The sequence below is a fragment of the Oryzias melastigma genome, linkage group LG21, assembly GCF_002922805.2.
Source record: "Oryzias melastigma strain HK-1 linkage group LG21, ASM292280v2, whole genome shotgun sequence".
Lineage (NCBI taxonomy): Eukaryota > Metazoa > Chordata > Actinopteri > Beloniformes > Adrianichthyidae > Oryzias > Oryzias melastigma.
The window spans coordinates 23943876-23950633 of record NC_050532.1 but is presented as its reverse complement, the minus strand read 5'-3'; positions in this window follow the sequence as shown (position 1 = coordinate 23950633).

Here is a 6758-nt window from a genome sequence, read left to right as displayed (position 1 = left end):
TATAGAGGAACTTCAAGTTGTATTTGGAACTGAGTTATTGAGCTTTAGATCATAAACACACTGAGCAGATTCTCAGAAATATTTGGGGTACAGATCTGATACTACAGGGTGTCTATATAAAAAAGTGATGGGTTTACCCTTAAAAAGAACCTAAAAAATCAATGAGATATATTGCTAGACATTGTCCAAGATATGTAAAGAGTGACTCCATATTGGACATGTCAGTAAACAATGAGACAGGGCTGAGGAGACAGTAAAATGACCATAAAATGCTTAATTTTGGTCGAATTTTAAAAAGAAAAAAACTATGATCATGACAAAAATGACCAAATCCGTGGTATTAATGTTTTTACACAATGTGCAACAGATGAACCACATTTCTGATTTTACTGTTAATAAATACGTTATACAGGAAACCCAATGTATACCTCCTTGTCTTGTTTATTAACAGGTCGGGTGAGGAGTTAATATTACAACCTTTATTTTTACAGGTAGATCCATTGAGAACAATTTCTCATTTACAACGATGACCTGAGTACGCTCCAGCAATATCGCTGCGGACCACTTTCACCTGTTGTAGCCTATATGGACTAAGCTGCTCATGATACACCAGACACAAGCCGCTTTTCTCCTTCAGAATCTGCTGGAATTACATTGATCTCGTTGAAAAGTTAAAGTATGTTTAAAAATGTTGTGTTCAAGAGTCACTGACAAGATGTTAAAGGGTTAAAAACATTCAGCACTACTCTTCATCGCTGTCATTTGGAATTAAACCAAAGTTTTCAACAGTTTCTAATTCTTGGCCTCCTGTTGAGAAGCTCATTCTAAAAACAGGTTGACCTATTTTTTTTTTTTTTTATAGTAAAGTTTTGAAACAACATTTTATTAAATGCCAATAAAGTGCCATTCATGTCCATGTAGCTTTATGAAAACTCAGGCAGGAACTACAGTTTGGCTTAAAAACACGCCGCCATCCTCAGTTTTTGAATGACACCTAAATTAGGCAGAAATATTTTGATCCCTCGGCCATAATTTACTTTTTAATTGGACAGTTTAGGGCTCAGAGATCAAACACAATCTGTCAAACAGCAATTTCTTTTTTAAATGGGACTTTGTTTTTCAGTAACTTTATCATTTCCATTTTACACATGCAGCTTTTAATTGTCTTGATTGGTCTCTTCTGTACTTTGTGAAATCGGATTGTTGTTTATTGTCATCTTCCACCACCAGGGCTCTCACTGTCTGTGAGAAATGTGGCTGCTGTTTTTGAGGATGTTGTCATCGAAGTGACACTGCTGGCAAACGTGCAGGATCTTCTCTGCAGGCTGCAAACAGGGGATGGACAAACGATTTCTTTCCGTCCTCCTGAGGGGTGAGCGGCAAATTGATGGACTGACGGCTTTCAAATTTAACTACAGAACTAAAACTGTTTTTTTTTTTTCTTTTTTTGTATGAGTCTCTAAATGAGTGACTTCCAACGTTTTGTCACATTCTTCTCAGTCGGTTTTTTATGCTCACCCAGCTTCATCTGGCTTTATAACTTACTTTCTGCCCTATTCTAACATAATTTGAAGAAACTCTCTGACAGCTTCACATTTCACAAAACATATACATGTCTCTTTCTATATTCTTAAAAAAATAAGATTATTTTTTAACAATAGCTCAACCCAAATTTGATTGAAAAATAAATCAATATTGCAGACACTTGGACAATTTCCACGCATAAAAAAGACAAAGCTAATGAGGAATTTTAATCAAAGTAGGACCGATGTATTATTAGACGATCAAAAGAGTAAAAAAAGAGCCAGAGCTGTCTTCAAATGTAAAACTGTCGCTTAGCAACCAGACGCCTTGGAAGCTGAGGGAAGATCACAGAAGCTGGGCTTTACTGTAACCATCATGAAAAGGAAAGAAGAAAGTTTATCACCCTTAAAGAGATAAGAATACTTTAAATTCAGTTTAGCCTTTAAAAAAAACGTCATTTTTCTCCAGTAACCTTTATATGACATGTATTCACTTTACCTAAAGCTTTAGTCACAACTGCCCTTACAGGTGGATGTGGGTCGTCTGCAGACAAAAATGGACAAATCTGTACAGGGGATGCATGAAGTATAAAAGTTGTAGAGCATTCATTGAACCTGTACGGAAAAAAAATCTAAAATGTTTCCCACCACCACTATTGTGGTAATTTTGACCAACTGGAAGAAGGGCAAATATCAACCAGGCTTGTTAGAGGGAGAACATTTTATTTTGTGAGCAGGAAAAAAAAAAGGAGTAAAAAATGAGACATAACGGCAATCAATAAAATCTCCACTATAAACAATAAAAACATAAAACTGGCCTTAGGATAAAACATAAGACTTTTAACAGTTGTTGGTTCAAGGTAAGGAATGGTAAGAATAGCTGAAAGAGGGGTGTATCGAGACCACACCCCTCCGACAATAGCAATAAAAGGAAAAAACAAAAAAAGAAAAAATATTACTACATATTCAAATTCATGTTTGGTGTTTTTTTGGAACAAAAATGACTTAAGAACAGGTTTTGTAACAGAATAAATATTGCTGTCCTCTGATTAAGAATACACAATTTGTAACTGAGTTGTATTATCCAGCATTTTCTATCAAACATTTGTTACATCTAAACCTGGATCTCCAGAGCCAAATGTGGCTCTTTACCCCTTCATTGTGGCTCAGTGGTTAAAGAAAAATTAAATATTTTAAAAAAAAAAAAAAAAAAACATAAGTTAAGTAAAGTAAACCAACTCAAAATGTATTTAACTCATCCACAAACAGTTAAAGTTACGTATTACTTCAGTAAGTTCCTGACTATGTTAGCTGTATTGTCCAACAGTCCATCAATCCGTAGTTTAGCAGTTATTTGTCTTTTATTTTGAGAAGTAGGCAGTCTGAGTGATGTTGAGAGGAGAAGAGTGCTGGCTAGGATAGCACCCAGGCTCTTAACTTGAAGGGAGGGGAAAGTGAGGGATGATGAAGTCATTATTTTACTGGGAATGGACTCGGTGTCTACAAGTAGAAGTTTTGATTTATTGCTGTCCAGTTTGTGGAAATTAGAAGTGAACCAGGATTTTATTGAAGGAAGGCAACTTGGAGGTCGAGTCTGGTTGGTGGAAATATATAGCTGGGTGTCATCTGCATAGAGGTGAAAATGTATTTGATAATGACGTAAGATATGGCCGAGAGAAAGAAGATAGACAATAAACAGCAGGGGTCCAAGGAGAGAGCCCTGGGGCACGCCTGTGGTGATGGCAGCTGTAGGGGAAGTAAATGACTTAAGTTCAATAGTCTGAGTACAGACAAAAAGATAGGAACGGAAACAGTTGAAAGAGATGCCGATGGTATCTCTTTATGCTTTGGTTATGCCAAAAAAATGCATTTATATTCATTATTATAGCAACAGTGACATAAATACAAAGCAGTGTTTCATTTTTCTTAGACTTTGTGGCTCCTTCTGGCTTTTTCGTCTTCGAGAAATGGCTCTTTAAACGTTGAAGGTTGAAGACCCTCTGATCACAACTATTTCTATAATTATTTTCCTTTTATATTTGCACTGAATTCTAACTCGTGTTTTCTCCTAATGTTCTTTTCTTCAGGTTGAAGAGCCGTGTGATGCACAAGTACACTAATCCAAGAACATTTGTTGTCAAATGTGACTGCTCCAGCTCCAGCGGTCACATGCACTTTACGGCACATAAAATGCTTTCTATTCAAGAAGCCGTCACACAGATTGGTGCCATCAGGTGCTACACCAGGAAAAAGTCTTTTCCTGAAACCCAATGCAGAGCTCTGTATGGAGAAGCATTTCACATTCAAATGGAAGTAAAAGCAGGTTAGCAATAATATAAACATCATGTCAAATATCTGTTATTCTCCAGTTTGACACAGTTTTCTCCTCACATTTTTGATTATAGTATTTTTATTCAATCTTTCTTGAATGTTTAGAATTTGAAGCAATTATTTTGAAATTTGACTTATTTTTCTTCTTTCCAGGTACAAATGTGGCCTACAGAGTTCAAAGCGGCAAACAATTTCTGGCTGGTTTATCTGTTTTGCAAGGAAATGTACCCAAAAACATCACAGTGACGGCAGAAACTGTTCAACAGCTGGGAAGCGGGTGCCACCGACTGACTATTTATGCTTCCAACACGGTCACGACTTCGGAGGTTTCCTCAGACCTGCAGGTTAGTCAAAGATCACGTCTTGTTTTCTTTGAAGATCAAGTCCAATGAAAGTGGTGTTTTGAACATGTTCTTGTGGCATTTTTCTGATTATGGAGAACATATAAACAACAAAAAATCAGCTGAAAATAGTCATTCTAAGTATTTCTTTACTCGAATGGTTGTGAATCAAGACCACATGAATAAATGCCTTTTGAAAAAACTCCTTTTTGTTAAGTAAAATTTGCTGGGTGGGACACAAGCTCCCTCCTTCGCCCCATTCTGATTGACCCATATGTCCATGACTACATCCATGTGCGGCTGGAAAGCTCCAATATTGTTCACCATTTTGTTGCACTGGTAATGTTAGGTTGAAGGGGTGTAAGCCAGCAGGAGAGCATGTAAAAAGATGGATGATAGGAAGGGGATGAGGTTACTCCACAGCAGCAGTCTTACCCAAAGCTCAGGGGAGAACTACTGGCACTCTGCAAAAACTGTCCTAGAAAATAGCCCAAGTTCTTTGTCTGAAATTGCATAAAAATGGTGTAATCATAGTTAAAAGACCACGGGGAACACTTTTAAAATATTTAAAAGATGATTGGAGTGAGACTAAACATGGCGGAGGTGTCAAGTTTCAATGTTAAGTCAATGTAAAGACGCAATCTTACGCACTGCGTCAACCAATCAGGGACTCGGCTTTGGATATGAGACGTTCTCAGCAACTAGATCAAAAGGAGATTCAAAATGGAGGCTCGATGAGAGGATTTCAGTCCTGAACTTCTATCCATTTTCTTAACCTGCGGGGGCACAAGGTTGCTGGAGACTGTCCCGGTTACTGTTGGGTGAATGTGGGATACACACTGGACAGATCCCCAGCCTACCCGCCCTGTGGAAGGCTTAGCGAGCGAGTGAGCTCTGCTCCCCAGGCTTCGGCAAACCTAATACCTAGTCAGGCTCCGGCAGATCTAGCGAGGTCTACTGTCCAGGCTGCAGGTCCCTGGGCAGTACCGATAGCTATGCTTGCCTGCTGGCGGTTAGCTGCCCGGCAGCCGAGAGAGCTGGCACGAGTGCTGTTGTAGCTCTAGCTTCATGGGCTTATGATATATTTCTTATTTTCATCAAGACAATAGTAAAACTTTTCATTTTGTTTATCCCCTCTCCAGTTAATGCTCAAACTGGGCCACAGCCAGACAGAAGTAATGTTTAAAACGGCCGTAATCCAGGTACCACACCGAGAGAGAATGAATAATCCAGTGAACACGCCAACGTGCCTGCCGGCGTCTCTGTAGAGTTCCCTAAAACATATAAACCCAAGCTATTCACTCAACATCATCCAGGTTTTCCACGATAAGGCAACATATGAATTCCAGAACAACTTTGGCGGTTGCTCCTTAGCCGGAGCATCAAGCTGCAAGTTTGACGTGTGTCAAAAGAAAGGCAGCAGACGTGACTTTGACACGCCGCCTGCGTCCGATGTGAATGCAGATTTAGGGTACCAGTACTGGCCAATGACTGGTCTGCCTCCGTTACTGCGTCAGGACAGAACACCTGGACCCCTGATTTATTGGGGTCCAAGAAACAATGAGTGGGGGACACCCATAAGGTCAAAAAGTGACACCGAGACGACCTTCACCAAATGTCAACTTGTGACAACTTGGGAATGAGAATGTGTAGGTCCATTTGCTTGTTCATTTATATTTCTCAAAGAGTGAACGTGTGTCAAGAAGCTAAAGAATGTGATTGACTTAGTCACACAGGTCTGTTATTGAAACTGAGGCGCTCTCTGACAAATGACAGACGGTGATCATCAACTGCTTGAACATATTCAGAATACAAGTAAAGTTGAAATGTTGGTATATTTTTTTTTAATAATATTTCGAGATGTAACTAATTTGGACACTTTTTAGGAGACAAAGTATTGAAGTGCCTGCAAATCATACAAATTTTTCCAAACAAGCGTTATCATTGTAAACAGTAATTGTGTGCTAAAAAATGTCAATGCTTTTTGTTGGTCTTCAGGTTTGTGTTTTGGAGAAAATATCTGGGCTTCAGGCTTCCATCCTGGAAGACACAGTCGACCGTTTTGGCGCTCACCGTGTTGCTGTTAAAGTTTCCCTCAAACACGGAGCTCCTGCACATCTCAGCTTCCTGATGAACGGAGAACACAGCTCACTTTTTGAAACGAGAGAAATGGATGTAAAGAGCGGAACTTATTTCTTTCAGTGTCCAGCTAAAGGTAGGTATTGTTTAGGCTCCAGAGCCACATGTGGCTCTTTTACCCAACCATATTAAATTAGCATTGATTTCATTTAGATTAGCTAAGTTTATACATTTATAGTTGAGCTGCACCTAGAAATAAGATAAATCAGCTTTTTACACCCCCGCTGACATCACATGGCCTTATTCTCTTAAAACTTTGCTCAAAATGCATAGATTTCAAGCATATGTTACAAAAGACCAAAGGTATAACAACAAGAAAATGTAATTTTTGTCTTGAGTTGTTTGAAACCTTTCATAGGAGAGCATTAGCTCCACTGGGGGGATCCTGTTCAGCACATGGCATCTTTTATTATGAAAGGACTTC